Source organism: Equus asinus, chromosome X (assembly GCF_041296235.1).
Source record: "Equus asinus isolate D_3611 breed Donkey chromosome X, EquAss-T2T_v2, whole genome shotgun sequence".
NCBI lineage: Eukaryota > Metazoa > Chordata > Mammalia > Perissodactyla > Equidae > Equus > Equus asinus.
In genome coordinates, this window is record NC_091820.1 from 51,118,476 (window position 1) to 51,138,106 (window position 19,631).

General features: G+C 39.2%; 2 protein-coding genes across 4 annotated transcripts in view; one reads left to right on the forward strand and one right to left on the reverse strand.

Annotated features, from left to right (window-relative positions):
- ZC4H2 (zinc finger C4H2-type containing) overlaps positions 1–13,264 on the reverse strand; it is a 67,614-nt gene extending 54,350 nt beyond the window's left edge. Inside the window, exon 1 of the mRNA XM_070502318.1 lies at positions 13,182–13,264. The gene's annotated coding sequence lies outside the window, so the exon portion shown is untranslated. The remainder of the gene's footprint in view (positions 1–13,181) is intronic.
- A 28-nt stretch (positions 13,265–13,292) lies between these two features.
- Positions 13,293–19,631, forward strand: part of ZC3H12B (zinc finger CCCH-type containing 12B) — a 413,516-nt gene continuing 407,177 nt past the window's right edge. Inside the window, exon 1 of one of the 3 annotated variants that reach the window (XM_070502317.1) lies at positions 13,293–13,505. The gene's annotated coding sequence lies outside the window, so the exon portion shown is untranslated. Of the gene's footprint in view, positions 13,831–19,631 lie in introns of all 3 variants that reach the window. The other 2 variants (XM_070502316.1, XM_070502315.1) reach the window with 2 other exon arrangements.

The following is a 19,631-nucleotide window of genomic DNA, read 5'->3' on the forward strand; positions in this document are numbered from 1 at the left end:
AATGACAGAAAATAAGTATAAATCTATGCTATTGGGAACACAATACATAAAGTTATAATTTTTGACAATAACATAAAGTAAGGGGCAAAGATGTATAGAAGCAGCTTTTGCATGCTATTAAAGTTAAGTTCTTATCAATTCAAACTAGATTGTTATAAATTTATGATGAAAATGTAATCCTCATGGTAACAGCAAAGAATATCTGAAAATAGAAACAAAAGGAAATGAGAAATCAAAACGGTATACTATAAAAGTCAACTAAACACAAAAGAAGGCAGTTATGGATGTAATGAGAGACAAAAAAAAGTATAAGACATACAGAAAACAAATAATAAAATGACAGAAGTAAGTCCTTCTTTATCAGTAATTACATAAAATATAAATTAATTAAACCTTCAATAAAAAGGCAGACATTGAGGGGCCTGGCTTGTGTCTGAGTAGTTAAAGTTCTGCATGCTCTACTTTGTCGGCCCAGGTTTGCAAGTCCAGATCTCCGGTGCAAACCTACTCCACTCATCAGCCATGCTGTACAGGTGTCCCACATATAAAATAGAGGAAGATTGGCACAGATGTTAGCTCAGGGCTAATCTTCCTCAAGCCAAAAAATAAAAGAGGAGGATTGGCAGTGGATGTTAGCTCAGGGCTAATCTCCCTCAAAAAAAAAAAAAAAAGGAAGTTTTAGCCCTACAGTCTACATGACCGCACCAAGTAGGCATGATTTCAGCAGCAATAAACAAGAAAATCAACTACAATGACTTAAAAAAATAATGATTTTTCTCATTTAATAAGTATAGATGTAAAGCGTTACTGGTGTTGATAACAGTTCAATGATGTTAGAAGTAGTATTTCAGTGACCTTCCTCACATGGTTGCAAGATGGCTGCTTGAACTCCAGCCACCATAGCCATGCTCACGGCAGGAAAAAGGAGGAAAGGGAAAAAAGTGCTAGCTGTTTTTGTCCCGTTTTATCAGGAAAGCAAAGCATTCCAAGAAATGCTTATCAAATTTTCCCTTACATTTTATTGGCCAGAACTAAGTCTTATGCCCACCCCTAGCTACAAAGAGGGCAGAGAAAGTGAAATAGGAACATTGTTTCCCTGAATAAAATTTCAGGTCTTCTAGCAAGGAAGACTATAAAAATAGGTACTTTATTGGCAGCTAAAGGTCTGTGCTACAATGACCTGCCAGCTCAGCTCCCTGCAGCAAGCAACCCAGTCTCTGTTTAGCCTAATTTAAGACATTGTCTAACCCAGGGAAATGAGGGAACATAGTGATAATAGCTTCCTTGTTTGGGCTGTGGCTTCTTTAAGAAGAAATACAGAACAGTCTGTGTAGTAGGTAAACTTCTAAGGGGACCCCCAATGATCCTTGCCTCCTGGTATCCATTTTCTTGTATAATTTCCTCCCGTTGAGTGTGGGCTTGGCCAATTGACTTGCTTTTGATGAACAGAATATGGTCAAAGTCATGAGATATCTCTTCCAAGACTGGGTTACAAAAGTCTGTGACTTCCATCTTACTAGCAGACTCTACCAACTTCTTATCTTGCAGCTGTGATGAAATATGTTGCTATGTTGAAGAGCTTTATGTAGCAAGGAAATGAAAGCAGTCTCTGGCCAACAGCTAGCAAGGAACTGAGGTACCCCCCATTCCAATAATCCACACGTAATTGAATCCTGCCAACAACCATTTAAGTTTGGAAGTAGATTTTTCCAAAGTTAAGCATTGAGATGACTATAGCTCAGCCAATACCTTGATAATTGCCTGTGAGAGACCATGAAGTGGTAGGCCCAATCAAGCTCTGCTTGGATTCCTGACCTATAGAAACTATGAGATAATAAATGTGACCTGTTTTAAGCTGCTAGATTTTAAGGGAAATTTGTTTTGCAGCAAAAAATGATACAGGAAGGAAAGGATGGACATCGCCAGAACATCAAAATTTCTGCCATGAACTGACAACTCATGATTCAGATATTTTCTGTTCTACTCTCCCTTACTCCAGCTGTCTGCTTGTGTAGAGGGAAAACTTTCTAATATTTAGGTTAAAGAAGTCTAAAAATGGAACCGAATAAAAAATAGGGGAATGAGTTCCCCATCTCTGGAGGTATTCAAGCAAAAGCTATATGACCATCTGTTAGAGATTTTGTAGAAAGGATTCAGTCATCATACGAGTGGTGGGGCCAGATCAGTACTTCCTAACTCTTTTCACATTATATAAAATAATATTTTTATGGCACTGGGAATAAACAATAAGGCTTCCTGTGGTCTAAGGCGATCAATTACTCCAGGTCCCACCCAACCATTCTAAAGGCAAAAGGGATTCAATACTTCTGCACACCTATCATTCATTCATGGCACACCACTGTGCTTTAGTCCACTGACTTGGAAGCTCAAGACTAGGCTTTTACAATACTTAGATTCTCCACAGCAATGGTTTTCACAGTGTGATCCCCACAACAGCAGGGTAAGCATAACCTAAGAACTTGTTAGAATGCAAATTCTCAGCCCTAACTTAAACTTACTTCATCAGAAACTCTGGGGGTGGGACCCAGCAATCAGTGTTTCACCAAGTTGTTCAGACAAAACTGGGTTTAAATCTTTACACTTGAACTTTCTGGCTGTATTCTGGCGGAAATCACTTTGCTTCTCTGGAACCTATTACATCATCCATAAAATTGGCTGAATAAGGCATATCAAGGATTAAGTGATGTAACATTTATAAAGTGCCCAGTGTAGTGCTCGACACATAATAGGCATTCAATAAATGTTAATTCTATTATTATTGACAAAAGTGAACTGAATTTATTTTAAAAATCATTTATGAACATATCCTGCATTTTACAAGTTGCATAAAAGGATGAAGAAAAAAACACCCATAATTTCACTTCAGAAAGATTTTCACACTCAACATTATAGTTCTTATCATTCCAGTGTTTTTTCTACACCCAGTTATACTTATAATAAATGAACTACAGTTTCTAATTGTGAGTAATGATTATATGCTGCCAACTCTTGATTATCTGCTTGACTGTCTATTTTGTGGATGATCGGTGGCAAATTAAAATCCTAAGCTGGTTCCCCTCTGTCACACAATATGTGTCTGTGCTACCCTCCCCTGCCATCAATTGATATTTTCTTGGGAATAAAAATTCATTTTCATATTGGCCTAAGGGAAACCGGCTGCCAAAAGATCAGAGCCTACATTCTACAGCACACCAGACATGGGATTCAGGCTACCTGAGACTTTATCTCTTTCCATGAAAACAGGGCTCTGAAAATTGGCCCTTTCAGCACCTAATATGTTCAAGGCACCTTATTTAATAAAAAGATGAATCAGACACAGTATTAATGGAGATTCCAATTTACTAAAGGAATTAAGATAGGTATATTGAGAATTACAACATAGGGCAGGTTAGTTCAATTTAATTCAAGAAATATTTATAGACTACTATGTTCTAGGCATCTGGCTAAGTGCTGGGATGCAATGATGAATAAGATGTTATTCTAGTTCTGAAAGAGCTTACCACTTAGTGGGGAAAAGAAACATATACAACTCAGATGTTGGCTGGGTCTGCCTTACTTCTCAGAAATCTTGGAATAATTGGTTTTGGCCTCTACCATTCCACGATATATATGAACTCTTGACTCTCCTCATGATTTCTATGATCATCTGTGGGATATACACCTCCTTGCTTTCCTTGGGCTCTGGCCTATGGCTCCTGTATCTACACATTCTGTCTGTGTTTTACTCCAATACAATTTATACATAGAGAACAACCCTTCAACAGTTTTCACAATAAATCTATTTACAATAACCTTTTCATGAGTTCTAGACTCTACTTGTGATTTGGAGGTAAAAGCTCAGAACATGGATCATGTGCCTTTCCACCAACTTCTTTCTTCTTCTCTCATCTCTTCTCTTATCTTCCTCCCTCCCAGGTTGCTCTCATAGTTCCAAACACTTTCTCTTCTACTTTTCAGAGTTCTTCTGTCCTCCCTAGCTCCTCTCTACCAGCTTACCTACCTCAACCCATAAACAATATGCAACCAAACAAAGAGCCTCCCTTTTAAATGGATCACTTTCCTCGCAAGGCAGTTAGGTTTATATTTAGCAATTTTTTTGGTATTATATCTACAAATAAATGTATTAGTGTGGCAGGCCATGTTAATTGCTTTCCCAGTACCCATTGACCCGTTTTTCTTTCCAACAGAACCATAAGTTTGTTCTTGGAAGCAATGTGATCAGCCCCATGTGAGATCCTCATTTTTCCAGCTTCCTTAAAGTCAAGGTGGCCAAGCATCCAGTTTTTACCAATGATCATTAAAGAAAATCGGCTTGGGGGGCTTCAAGGGAAGCTTTTGTTCTTCTAATAAAAGAGATAGATGCATCTGGTGCTACCTTCTTACCCTAGGGAAAAGGCCCACTTTAAATAATGTGCTCAACCCTGGTCCAATCAACTATGGTTAAGGGTTATATGATTATATTGTAATAACATGGCAGGTGTTATTGCAACTATGTAGATGGTGGGGTGGAGGGACAGGATAAGGGGAGCAGAATTCCTAGAGACAGTTTCTGGGTAGATAATCCCATAGATACCTAATACAACAAAGTTAGAAGATAAATAGTATTGAGGATGTGAAGAGATTTTGCTGGTATTGGCTAGAATGCCCAGGAATGCCTAAATTCTGCCTTACTCTTCCTCCTCAATTGTTCCCTGAGAGCAGGGCAATAAAAAATGGTAAACAGAGCACCATGTTATTATTAGTTGGATCTGGGCCCAATATGTCCAATATAGAGTTCTGGTAAACCTGATTTGAAGTGTATGGCATGGCTTGAGGCCTAAGAGCGGCTTCTACCTCCCCAAAGCAGCATGAATAAAAATATTACCACCATTTTATCACCTGCAGGGCACAGGAACCTTAAGTGAAGAGAAAGAACTTCAATGATCCCAGCAGAATGGAAGGAGGAGCAGCCAAGAACAAGGTCACGCCCAGCTGCCTGGTCTTTAGTCTAGTGACCCCATTCCTCAGGTATATGTAAATGTGGCCCAGGCAGTGTCTTTCCACCTGATCTATCAGTTTGGTGTTCCCTTCTCTTTAGGAAGAGGGAATAAAAGGGTAGGAAAAGGTATGGAAACCATCTGTTAGAGAATTTTCTGATGTGAGGAGAGGGACCAGAAACTCCCCTCCTCTTATACTCCTTTACATTTCATTCTCTCTTAACCCTTTGGGCTTAATAGTCAAGTTGGTAGCCAGCTAAGAAGGTAATCATCTCCCTTGTGGGAGAAGACCTATGGAATATTGGGGAAGTTCTGCTCCTCTTTTTGTGATACCATCTCCCTGATATTCATCATTCTTTTATTTATCCTCCCAGGACCACAGCTACATAGAGGGCAAAAATTTACCCACTATTTTATTTCCTTTGTCAAATTATGCTTATCTACAATTGTCCAACCTGGTTCAATGAGTACTACATGGTAACACAGTCCAGATAATGCAACACTAGCCCAGCAATATAATGTCCTACATTTGAACAATATGAAACCCGTGAAGATTAAGTTTCTGAAAAGATAAAGTCCCATATGGAAACCTTCTTCTCTTGTAGAAATTAAATTTCCAAAGAAATTAAAGCCAAAAATTATCTTATTCCCAATTTCTTATTTTTCTTTATCTTAGCCAGAGGAGGTGTCACCCAGATGCCTGGGTGGAGTCTGGTTTCCTTCAGCAACTACAGACTTGGCTCCTTTTCACTAGGATTGTAACTGTTCTAACACTTCTGAAGTTGGATTGATAAGACTTCAAGTCTCCCCTGGGTCTCACTTTTCTCAAATTTCAGTTCTACACTCATAAAATGTAGGACCAAGTGCTTATGACAATATTAAGCAAAAATAATGTTCCCGTGTTACTGTTACCAGTCCTACTGCTCAGGGAACAAGAATAGAGGGTGGACAGAAAAAAAAGCCAAAATCTTGGTTTTAACTTCATGTATATGACTATGAATTTGTGCTAACTGTGCAGTGTCTGTAGCTTATTAAATAAACTGAGAGAAACTGTCAAGAGATCAAGTGTGCTTCCATATTTATCTTCTAAAAGCCTTGTGGAATCTCAAATATTTATTAGCTCTGTGCTGCTACTATTGGCACTTACCAAACATGAATCCATGGCAGTATTGTTTTCCCTCAGCTTTTGAATTCCCCAGGCCTTGGTTACCTAAATAGCAACACAAATTTTCTTCTGCCATCTAAATCTTCCTGCCACAGCAGGATATGACCTGTCTTGAAGAAATATACCATTACTCAACTTCAAGTGAGAGATAAGGAGGGGTGGGAGGGTGGGGGAGAGCAAGACACTGGTCTTCCAATAAATGCCTAAAAGCACATGCACCAAATTTTTTTCTATCTAACAAAGGTCCTTTCCTGGCTGGCCATAGGAGAATTTTCCTTTCTTCATGTGGGACTCTGCCTTCTAATCTAGCTTCAGCAGACGTGCAGCTGCCTCTTCAGTCTACATTCCCTAAAGGATCTCCTACTTCAAGACAGAATCTCTTTTCCTTCTAATACCAGCTGCAACTCTGATTACTAAATATAGGGGGCTGCACAAAACATTCCCTGGTGTAGAGTAATGGGAAAGCGTGGTTGAAACATAGTTCATTTAAAATATGCGAGGTTCCTTAACGGCACTCCTGTTCCCAAGGTCAAATCCAATGTTGCTGTTTTCTGGCCAGCCACAAGGCATAGGAATCTGAATTAATGCCAGTACTCTTAGAGGGAGAGAGAGAGAGAGCAAGAGAGAGACAGAGACAAGCATAGCTGGAACTGCTGCTGTAAAGAAGGCTCTGGTCCTCTTACAATATTCACAACAGAGACAGAGGAGGAATAGGAAAGGAAGGGCCATGCATGGGCATGAAACTTACTTGCAGACAATAATCCTACCTGTTATTAAATACGACTCAATCGTGGTCATGTCATGTGACCTATAGTATGGGGATTCTCTTTTCTTGGGAGGAAAGGGTGGTAGAAAGGCAGGTACCTTCCTGGTACAGACAGAGGGCCTGAGTGCTATCTTCTCCACTAAAACAGGAATTATTCAGGCAAAATGGTGGTAGAGGGAGCTACAGTTTTGCAGTTAAAGGGAAGAGAAAGGGCAAAGACACAGAGTGTTAAACAGCAAGATGTGGGAGAGCAGTATGGTTTTTTTGCAAGGAAGAGAAATTCAATTCAAACTAGCTTGAGCAACAAAAGAAATTTAGCATGAGGATAGTGTCTTATGGAAACCAAGAACAATAAAGCAAGTGAGCTTAAAGGAATAAGCCGGAGCCAGGGACTCAACTGCTATCTGGAAACTCCCTTTCTCATCTCTACATCTCTCGGTGTAACTGCTTCATCTTTCATTGCAGACCAGCTTTTTCTCTTTCCCAGACCATATGGCATAAAAATGGCTGCTGCCAACAGCTCTGAAGTGTACACTACTCAGCACAAGAAAGCAGCCTGAGTGGGCTAAAATCTTTTAGTCCAGATTGTAAATTTCTTAAGGAAGGACTATGATAGACCCAGAGTGGTCAATGTGGCCAAGGGGTCAGATAACATGAAAACTTCTAGAGTGACATTGGGATGGAGTTGGTGGAAAGGGAAGCTCCCAGAAGAAGTAGGATGTTCATCAAAGGAGAATTACAACTAGTATATTTCTGAGCATGAAGTGGAATACAGAGAATGGTAGGAGATAAGGTCGAAGAAGAGAAAGGTTATAAAGAGTATTATGTAGCTTCAAGTGTATTTAGTAGGCACTGGAGAGTAGGTTTGAAATGTTTTTAAGCAGGGGAAAATTTGGTAAGGTTTGTATTTTAGATAACTCATTCAAGCAGCAGTGTAGAAGATGGTTTGGAGGAGAGGTAAGAATGACGGCAAAGAGCCCAATTAGGAAGTTGTTGAAATAGTCCTAAAAAAAGATGAGGTCTTAAACTAAGGCAAAATTGGTGGCAGTGCAAGTATAAAGGAAAGATGGATATGAGAGAGATTTAGCAGAGAGAATCAACAGGGCTTCTTAACTTAATTAGGTGTGAGGGGCAGGGGGCAAAAAAGAGAATCTAAGGTGACTTCCAAGTTTCTGGCTTGGGAGACAGGGCAAAGGATTTCACATGCTTGCTACTCACTATTGAATACAATGCCAAATAAGATCCAGATATTACCCACAATCCTTCCAACCTTCTTCCTGAAGTGGAGCTGGCACTGCCCACTCAGGGACTAGACGCAAACGTCAGAGGAGTTTTGTCTATAGCAGACATCTGAGCCCCTGGAAGAACTAACTACCAATTGACTGTTCTAAAAGATAGGTGAAGTGTTTTTATTCCCCCGATCCTTTCTCTTTACTTCCCATGGGCAGAAATCTGGGTGAATGCAGTTACAATTTCCTTTCACCTTATTTCAGATATAAAAAGGACACATTCTTCTCTAATCTATAAATAAATTTATTCTGTTACAATCTTGAAGAATTCCTAAAGGAAGGCTCTTTAAGCAGAGGGTATACAGATTCATTCATTTATTGAGGGTTTACTATGTGCCAGGTACTATTCTAAGTACTGGAGATACAGTAGTGAACAAAACAAAAAAAAATTCCTATCTTCATGGAGCTTCCATTTGTGTGACACAGCTTATTCTTCCTTGGTGCATATAGGCAGCCTAATTTTCAGTAAAATGTACAGCAGTCTTGACATAACTCACATAAAATGGTCATAATCTAGTTATTTCATCTGTTTCTGTGGGGAGGTGAAATTATTGTGTGATGACAACAGGGTCTCCCCTTGGTGAGTTTTTTGGGGATCTTCCTCAACAAGGAAAAAGAACACATTAGCATGGGAAGATGATGAGTTTAGTTACAGTCGAAAAGAATTTGAATTGCTTGAGGAGTATCCAGTGAGGATGTCTAGTAGACAGTTGGATCTACTGATCTAGATATCAGGAGGGAGGTCTGAACTAGCAACATATATTTGAAGGTCACCCATGTATAGGCAATAGAACATGGAGAGTAGAACAAAAGAAATAGGCCATGGACAGAACCATGGTAGAACACAAACATTTCACAGGTAGGTAGAAGAAGAGGAATCCATGAAAGTTACATAAATGAAAAAGCTAAAGAGGAAGGAAAAAGAACAAAGAGAATGTGTGTCTGGAAGTCAAGCGAGTAGAGAATTTCAAGCAAAACACATTAATCAACACCATCATATGCAGAAGTGAGGTCCAATAAGAAAGGGGCTTAAAAGTGCCCATTGCATAGAGAAATTTGTTGGTAATTGGTGTTCTTAACAAAAGAGGTCTCAATGGAGAGAAGTATGTGAAAACTCTATTACAATGGTTGAAAGGTAAACAAGGAGCAAAGGAATAGAGGGAGTAAATATAGAAATATATTGGTACGGTGGTTATCTATACCACTTTTGAGATCTCTGGGTAAGAAGGAAAGACAATAGGGTAACAAGAGACACTTCAAGGAAACCAGAGGAGGCTCCAGGACAAAAAGAAAGTGTTTATTTTAAGGATGGAAGATCCTTGAGTATGTTTACAAGCTGAAGAAAATGAGTCAGTAGAAAGGGAGAGGTGTAAGGTATTGAAGACAGAAAGAAAAAGTGATAGAGCAAGATCTCCGAGGGGCTGGGTGAGACAAGCATCAGGAGCTCAGATGGAAGATTTAGTTTTACAAAGTCTATGTAAGGCTGAAGGGATCGAAGTATAATACACGAGCAGAGGCAGATTATAGGTGAGAAAAATGCCTGATGGCTTCAGATTTTTTTAAGGAAGGTAGGTGACGAAGTAATCAGTTGGGTGTTGGGTTTGACAGGTGAGTGATGAAGTCATCAGTCATAGTGGAGAAAGGTTAAGGTTTGAAATAATAGCTGAGGAGAGTTGGAGATGCACTGATCAAGAAAAAGTGAAAAAATACCAACTGGTGCCAAATGGTGAGATGAGAAACTAAATGTGTGGTGACACTAATTTGCATTAAATGATCAGAGTGATTTTCTTTAGAAGAGCTGGAATGGAAACAGAGAAGAAAGTGGGAAAGAACTACAGTATATGGAAACACATGGTTCAAGAATTTGAATTCCAGGAACTACTCCAATTATGGAGACCCTTTACATTATAAGTCAAGATGAAATCATCCAAGGAATTTTCTTGGAAATTTTACCCAAAGTCTATCCCCAATCCTATATCCTCCCCCTCAAATACAGCTGTAAACTTACAGTATTTCATTTATGTTAACTATTTTTTATCTTCTTGCATCCACTAGATTATAAGCTCTTTGGGGCTAGGGCACTGTCCAATATTTGTGCCAGACCCTCAAACAAGTATTAGTACGTCACCCTATTTTAGCAATCAGATATAGACCCTTTAAAAACTCTTTAGCATGGCATTAAAGGCATTTTACAATCTATCTCCAACCTACATTTCCTCCTCCTACTACCTACTCCTACCTACTACTCAACTCCATTACACCCTTATGCTGCTAAGCCCCTAAATACAGATACAGTATGTGTAAGTCAAACTTTTCTACTTTCACTGAACACACCATGCACTTTCACATTTTCTGGACCTTAAACATATTTTTTCTTTTGGATGGAATATTCTTACCCCCTTCTATAAAACCCCTACTCATCTGCCAACACTCAGAGTAATGCCACCTCTTTTATGACTTTCTGATTTATTTAAGAAAGACTTCCTCATGATCTACTAGATGCCATCTACTGTGCCAGCAGAGCTCTGATTTTGAAGAACTCATTGAATTGTAAAGGTAAAAGTGAGTAAAGGAGAAAAAGACTATTTTCCTCCCTTTTACTTCTTAGAGTGTCTTTTGGGGTGCATAGTGGGCCTGAATCCTTTCTCTAACTTTTGGAATGTAATCTCTCCAGGGACTAGAAAACCTCAGTCTCCAGTTTTATAATGTAGACATGTTTCCAAGGTCATGAACCATATTCCCCTGTGAAATGTAAAGACACACCTACAGACTTAATGTGGGAGCCCATTTCCAGGTATAACCATTTGTCTTTCACGAAGATTCAAGGTGTCTTTTTGGGAGATAAGAGAAGTTTTATTATTCTTTAGGAGGAAGTCAATTAACTAAACAAAAAGCCACCTCAATTTCCAAGTGAACTTCGTATCTGCTTTACTGTACAAGTCCTATGGAATTTTATCCTGACTTTGCTCTTGAAGGCTACCTATATGCATGTACTGTGTTGTGCTTACTCAATAACAAATGTTTTCTTTCTTTCCATATTGATGTGGATAGGTCTCTTTTTGCTGATAGGGGTTTTTACTCCACCAACATAGTAGAGGCAGATACACTGATGTGTGCAAAGGAGCTCAGATTTTATATTGAAACCCCAGGAAAAATATTGAAGGAGTTTAAGTGCAGCAGTGACACAGCTCCGTATACAGAAAGGGATAAGGAAGAATTAAAGGTGACTAGCTGGATTTTATATATTTATTCCTCTGTTCCACTGTAAACATAATAGCATGTGCTATAGAATGTAATGAGTTCAATAAGTGAACAGAGAATACAGATTTTATGTGACTAAATACAGATTTTATAAGATATAAGCAAATTCTGTTAGAAGTCTGTCCCTTTGAGTTGTTGATGGCCCTTGGAAAAGGCTGAACACTAAGGAATTGTCTTCCTTTGAACCTAAAAGGCATGTCTGTATCGTATGAAAGGAAAGGTATGATCTGTGTGAGAACTCTATCCAACCTCACTGCCATATTCACAGGGGTAATACATATTCCCTATGTTATGATCTTCCCTGTTGATTATAGTTTGTTGATTATTTCCATCTGGTACTTCTACTTAATTAGTCTCAGGGTGATTCACTCCTTTTCACCTTTCCAATTGTTCTTTTCTTTCTTCTATATTTTCTAGCTGTCTGGGCCTCATAAAGTTTCATTTTAGTCTTACATTCCATTTGAACTCTCCACTAATGTTTCAACAGCAATTCTTCTAGGGCCTCTCAGAGCTCTTACACATGGTACAGCTATTTTTACACTTCCTAAAATGTTTAACTCTTTTATTAAATAAACATCCAGCAGGGCACATGATGTTTGTAAATACATTTATGCATTGTATTAAGTTCAAAATTAGTGGCATATTTTTATCATTACACATTACAGAAAGTCTAAGCCTAATTTTAAAAAAATCAAGTAAATAAGCCCCCAGAAAACCACACAATTTTTGTACTTACATGTCAATTCTCAGTGTCAACATTCTAAAATTAACATGTATAGTTTGGGAAGGATCACTGGATACATACATGTCATTAATTTCAGGGTTGATATAGAATTCTTCCCCAGATAAACCTTGAGGAAATATATCTAAGCACTTTATAGATCTAGATGTATCTCAAAAGCCACAAGGATTGGTCTGTGGCCGGCTGCCCATGGGAGAGTGGAAAGGAGCTAGGGCTAGAAAAATAGAGGCAAGATCTTAGAGCACCTTGAATGCTAAGCTAGGGAGTTTATAGTTTATCTTTCATTATAAGCAATAAGATCTACTGAAAAATAGCTCTCATTTTTTACTGAGTGCTTACTCTGTGTCAGAGTAAGTTATGTATGTTAAGGTCTTTGCATGCACTCTCTCATTTAACCCTCATAATTATTCTATAGGTACTATAATATCCCCATTTTACAGATGAGGAAACATTCAGAGAGGTTAAGCATCCTAGCTCAAGGAAACATAACTACTCGGTAGTGGGGCAGAAATTCAAAACTGGCTCTAACTCCAAACCTCATATTCTAAATCAGAGGGAAGTGAGAGTAGGAGACTTAGGTTTTACAAAGATTGCTCTGGTAGAAATATGAGAACAGATTGCAGCGAGACAAGTCTAAAGGCAGGGAGACCAGGGAGGATGCTGTCGCAATAGTCAAGAACTGTTAGGCCCTATTAAGGGAGCTGTCCTTTAACCACTAGAGTTAACGCAGATGAATGACATGGTCAGAGAAGTTATTTAGAAAGTTCCTCTTGGAAGCCGTTGCGAAGGATGGATTGGAGGAGGCAAGACTAAAAAATAAGTTAGAAGACTTATTATGGGACTGTCACTCTCAAACACGGGGGTGCCGGTCGAGGGGCCGGGAGATGGTCGTATCCTAACTCATCCAGCCTCTTTCGATTTGCTGAGCATCCTGCACCTCTCGCCCCCGCCCCACCTCTACCTTGACGTCGCTCCATCCACGCCCTAGGAAGCAGGCTTTTGCGTACTTTTCTAGGTCGACAACTGAGCCCGGACAGCGGCGCCAGCAGCGGCGGCGGTAGCTGGCGGGGGTGGGGCGCATGCGCGCGGTTGCTAGGCGACGGCGGTCAGGGCGCCGGGGCTGTAACGGCGGTGGGGCTGTGTGTGTAGGCAGCGGCGCCAGAGGAGGAGGAGCACGAGGATGCAGCTGCTACCGCGGCCCCGAGAGGGAGTCGCCGCTGCTCTGTGGCCGCGGGGGCTGAGGGACGGGAATCAGGCCTGGGGGTCGCGTCGCTGAGGGGACCGGGTACGGCGGTCCCCCCAACCCCCAAGCTCGGGCCTAGTATCCCGGGAGGGTCCGGGCCGCTGGGCGAGGGCCTCCCTCCATTGCCTCCCCTCGCCCCTCCACGTCGATGGTGGTGAAGTTGGCGGCGCCAGGGAGCGCAGGGCACCAGGCTGCCTCCCTTGCACCCAGCTCCTCCTGGGGCGCATCTCTGGCCCCGGCTCACGGACACCTGCGCCGCCGACTCCTCTCGACCGCTGAGCCCACCCCAGGCGGCGGGCGGGGGAGGGGCTCCCCTTGCAGGGACTGTGTCGAGCAGGGCGACGACGGGGACCGTAGGAGAGTAGGGGTGAGTAGTGGCACCGCACTCGCCCGGTGCTGGGGAGCCTTTCCGGCCTCCGGGGCCCCGGGAGGCGACCGAAGCGCTGCTTTCTCCTGCAGAAGCTTCTGACGCCTCTCCTACATCTGCTTGCGGTTCTCTCTTCCTTTTGAGGTACTTTTCCTTCTCAGAACCACCACTCTCTGGTCTCAACTCCGGCGTCTAGGAACGCGGGGTTGGTGCTTAAGGCCTAGCTTTGGTTCTTAGATGCCATAGACGCTGATAATTCTACGTACAATCACGCAGCCTGGTCACTGATTCGGGGACAGACTTTCCCAGTGCCGTGCTCACCCCTTTTCCCTCGCTCTTGCTCTCAGGAGGCTCAGCCTGATCGCAGTCTTCTCAAAAGCCTAGTCTCACGCTGCTGTCGCTCCATGCCTCAAGGCTTGAACAGGCAGCTGGCATAGTCCCTTACTTTTCAGTTTTCTTGTCACTTGTGTGCGGAGAGCTTCTGAAAGCCGTGTGCCTGGCTTCTGACTTCTGACATGTAAGAGTTAGGAAGAGAGTACTTCAGTAGTAATAATAAAACAAACTAGCGAACATACATACACTCCACTTCCAAGGTGGCATCAAACGCAAAGAGAAGTAGGCAAAGAGTGGCTGATTGATAACAGGGGAAACAGGTTTTACAAACTAACTACTCTTCATCTAGAATGACATACTTCTTTTTAAATAAATATGGTGATGAAACCTAAAATGTCCCTAATAAAAGCGAGGATGTGTTATGATCTATCTATCCTTCCCAGGATAGCCTGTAGTTGAGAATAGTTGCTTCCAAAAAACATTGGCATGAGTGACCTGAAGTGATATTTTGGACAGGGTGATTTGATGAAAATCTAAAGTTGCAAGGTGCTTTTTGAAAACTAACAATATTATCTTTGAAGAGTGAAGTTTTTCTATAAAAGCAAGTGGTTGAAAAAAAAATTACAGTTCTCAGTTGACCCCTTGCAAAAGTGGATGGAGGGGCTGGCCCCGGCCGAGTGGTTGGGTTCGCTCTCTCTGCTGCAGGCGGCCCAGTGTTTCATCTGTTCGAATCCTGGGTGCGGACATGGGACTGCTCATCAAACCACGCTGAGGCAGCCTCCCACATGCCACAACTAGAAGGACCCACAACAAAGAATATACAACTGTGTACTGGGGGGCTTTGGGGAGAGGGAGGAAAAAATAAAATCTTAAAAAAAAAAGTGGGTTGAATCTAGATTAACCAGTAGTTTTGATTTTAAGGTACTTCTGTACGCAAACAATGAAAGATGGGTTCCTTCTTTTATTTGGCTATCTTCCCTCACTCCTGTTTTTAAAGCCATTTCAGGTTTCTTTTATTCAAAAAAGAAGAAAGAAGTGAAAAAGAAGTGCAATAATGGAAAAGCTAAATCTAGTTTTGGGTAAAGGCTTTTAAGCTAAAGATTTTCAAAAAGGGTATAGATGCCATTTATGATTAGATAACTGTGTCTAGTGAATCGGTCATGACTGACAACTCTATGATAGTTTTTGGTAAAATACTTTGCTTTGGCGCTTTTCATGTTGTTTGAGGTTCTCTTGGGTATGGTTTAAAGCACAGTATAATTCTAGTATCATTCAAAAATAATCTTGGACCTCAGTAAGTATTGTTTGTTTTGTGAATTGGCTAACTGACATGCTTTTAGTTGGTAGATTCCAAAGGTAGAGATGTTTTTATTTTGGAAAAGCTCTTAGTGAATTCAGGTCTGAATTATTTGAAATAATAATGTTCCATGTGGCTGTTTACTGTTCATCTTCACATACTTTTAGAACCAGGCAGTAATTTGGATCCAATTTAGAATTGTATTGTAATGAGAAGGCTATGAAGGTGCCACATACTCAAGATCATTTACCTAGAGTGTCATGACCATATTATAAGATAATATTAATAGTTCATTTTGCAAGTGCAGTTAAGGCACTTGACCAGTGAACTCTGGAATGAGTTAGATTTTTTTTTAAATTGACTTCCAACAAACTCTTATTTTATAGCTTCACCAGGTGCCCATTATACTAGGTACTGTGGAGAATAGAACAGAAACAGGTCCCTGGAATTAAATTGCTGACCCACTGGAGAAAGAAAATACATAAATGAGACATTATGGTCAACAAGTGGAACACAGAAGAACACAAAATAGTTAAAAAAAATTAAGAGTAAAGGGAGATCTTTCGAGGCTGGTGTTCATCTGAGAAAGCTTTGTAGAAAAGTCAGACTTGATTTTGTTCTTGATATAAGTATAGACTTTATTGCAAGGAGGAGAGTTCAGCATAGCATGAGGTAAGGCACTTGATTCTCTAGTCTTTATGAATATTACTCTCCTGGATACACCTAAGGGGGCAGGGACTCTCAGTGGCAATTAACTCCTTTGTAGTGGCCTAGTTTTTTATGATAAATTACATACTAAACTAATAAATATAAATAATTTTTCAAATGTACATACTATAGAAGTCAGACTTAAAATAATCATCCTATTTCCTGGGGCAAGTGAGAATGTTTTCTAAGCAGATATAAACAGAGTATTAAGTTCACATGGTTTTATAATGTGTATATTTTTCACTATCTCCTAAATCAGTTATGATCTAAGTTTTTTGTACAAGACTGATGTGATTAGTACAACTTTAGATTATTAATAAGCTCCAAAGACTATTTCTTGATAAAGTAAATTAGGGAAATTCCAAAAGGAACATAAATTTTGGTCTATTAAAATATATGATAGCTTAGATTTAATTAGTAGTACTATTTCTATTATTTCTGAAGACAAAGGAGGGTGAGTTGTTGTTTGTATATCAAAAAATAGCAATGAGAAAATATACCAAAATTGTTACATCAAAATATAGGTATGCCCCCCAACAGAAATTCGCATATTTGAATTCCAAATAAAAAGAATTCTTGAGTTAATTCACAGATTTACTCTAAGGAACACTGTACCCAAACGAGATTTTTTAGGCTTGTAGACACCATCTTATACCCTTAATTTGGTATCTTTTGCTGCCAGCAATAGTCTTCTCTGATTATAGTTATTACTAATAAACTTTAAGTCATGATAGCTAATAGTTTCAACAAATATAATTGTTGTTTTGAGCATCATCTACTTAGGACGTAACCTATTAGTTAAATAAACAAGTTCTTAGTTAGAGAACAAAATGGTCCACACAGACCAGACAATGAATATTTGCTTATTGTTGGAAATTAACCAGTAAACAGCAAATGTACTCAGAAGGCATTGGGGTTAGTCCCCTTTGGTAAGCCAGTATTACACATTTCTGTTCTTAGCTGCTTATGCTGGTATCAAAAGGGAAGATCTTTGGAAAGAGAACTGGTGAATTCCAGTGATGGGGAAACTGCTGAGAAAATTAAAATTACCTTATATGTCAAGTTCTAAGTACTATAGTGGGTTAAGGCAGGTACACATCTTAAGTAAATTGTCAAATCTCAGTGGCGGCAGCGTGTGAAATAGGGTAAGGAATTGTCAGTTTCTATTACTATGTCATAGGTAACTCTCAATATTTTTACCATATTACTGAATCTGGAGGTAGAGCAGCATTACACTGAGTACCAATGATGTATCCATAAGTTATAATTTTCTTTAAATATGTAGTTTTAAGAGTGTTATCATATTCTTAAGTATGATGTCTATTATGTCAATGGATTGAAAATATTCCCAGCTGAGCACATCTCTAGATTTTATTATGGGAGTTTATGGGGAAAATGGCTTTTACCCAACAGTTCTTTTTGGAGTATATTTTCCTGGAACATAACCTTTTCCACTAAGTGAAAAATACCCACAGCCAATTCAATGTAGTAAGAAAACTGGAGAGAAAATCCCTTCTTAAAGTATGGTACCTACAAACAAAATAAACAAAACAAAACCTTCATATATAAGTTGTAAACTAGTATTTACAGGAACTGTCTTACGTACAGTTATCATTTTCTTAATATCCTATTTTGTATTACGAATTGTTGACTATCTTTGGACCGTCGGCACCCAGAAGTTCCCCTGTGGTCTGATTCATTCCTAGTTTCCTAATGACAAATGCACCTCAGGGATTTGAAGGCGAGATTTTGTTACTGAAATAGAAGGCTTTTGTAGCAATTTTTAAATGCAATAAATATTAAATGAAAACCTGAAATTGAATTATGATGTGATTAATAATGAGGAAAATGGACATTTTCTAACAATCTTTATTAAAACTATTGTACAGTAAGTATCTCCATAACCTTTCACAGCCATGAATTAGATAGTTCCTCATTATGTGTACTTTCTATACCTCATTTCCACTTTTCCTAACCATTGTGGATATTGGTTTGTTCTCACTGTCGCCTCTGAGCTACTTCTGCTGCCCCTAATTGAGTTTTACAAGATACATTTATGTTTTTAAAAAGTTATTCAGGAGGCTGGCCAGGTGGTATAGTGATTAAGTTTGCATGCTCTGTTTCGGTGGCCCCCGGTTCACAGCTTCGGATCTCTGGCATGGACCTAGCACTGCTCATCAAGCCACGCTGTGGCAGCATCCCACATAAAATAGAAGAAAATTGGCACAGATGTTAGCTCAGGGCCAATCTTCCTCACGCACACACACACACACACACACAAAAGTTATTCAAGAAAGATTTTCTGTCATAATCTAAAACCTGGATCCATATCAGATAAACTGCAGTGGAAACCGGGTGAGTAGCAACAAGAAGAAGACTAACCCAAATTCTTTTAAAACACTCTAAGTAAGGCAATTTTTTAATCACTTTATTTTTACTTCAAAATAATTATTTTCTTTATAGTAGGTAGTAAAATGTCAGAAGTTAGGTACTTCTGGGATGAAAGTAGAGATCCTTGCATTCAGATCAATTCAGAGTTCTTCAGTACATTTTGATATCTAAACTTTATATATTTATACTTATGGGTTTTTTTTCATTTTAGAATAAAAAGGAATATCTTCTCTATTTTTCCATTCTGTTTTATTGCTATACTTTATGTTTATAGTGCGTCTTTCAACTGAGAAATTCAAAGTGTTCTTTTTTACACTCTGTGACGTTTCTTACCGTCCAAAACCACCAAAATCAAAACTACTTTTATTTTTCTTTCAAATTGAAAACTAGTTGACATATGAGATGTGACATAAGTAATAAGTTTGATTACACAGGTCGTACATAAGCCAGTCTCATTACTTATTAGTTGCTCCTTACCGTTTGCAGGGCTAGGCATATTTCATATACTAATATGTTTAATTGTTCTTGCTGAGTTTAATCTCTAAATGTGCACATAGATCCTTACATTCTGTTTTTATTCCTGTGTGCTTTCAAGGCTATCATTATTAATGAGGTTGTTTTTGCTTGTCATCAGTGGATTTAATTATCACAGATTGTATTGTTATTGCTGCCAAATTGGTACAGAGACCTGAAATTCCATATGAGAAGAGAAAATGTAGGGGTATAAGAAAAATGGATGCCAGATTTTGTATATTTCACATTTTTCTTAATTTGCAATAACTTTGGTAGAATAGGTCTAAAATGGTTGAAGTTTTGAGTTTTGGAATATTTTTTATGAACTGCAGTTTTTATGGCTTCCTTGTATATGTAGTAACCAGAACTAGATTAACAAAGTATTACCCTTAGGGATCTTGCTTTAATAAATAGATGAGACTGGTTTATAGTTAATATATCAATGAATTATATGTGAAGAGGTATTTCACTTAAATATAAGTATTTTAAATGTGCTTGGAAGAATTATTCCTTTTAAGTCGTTTCAATATCTTCTCTACTATCTTGTTTACGCTATTAA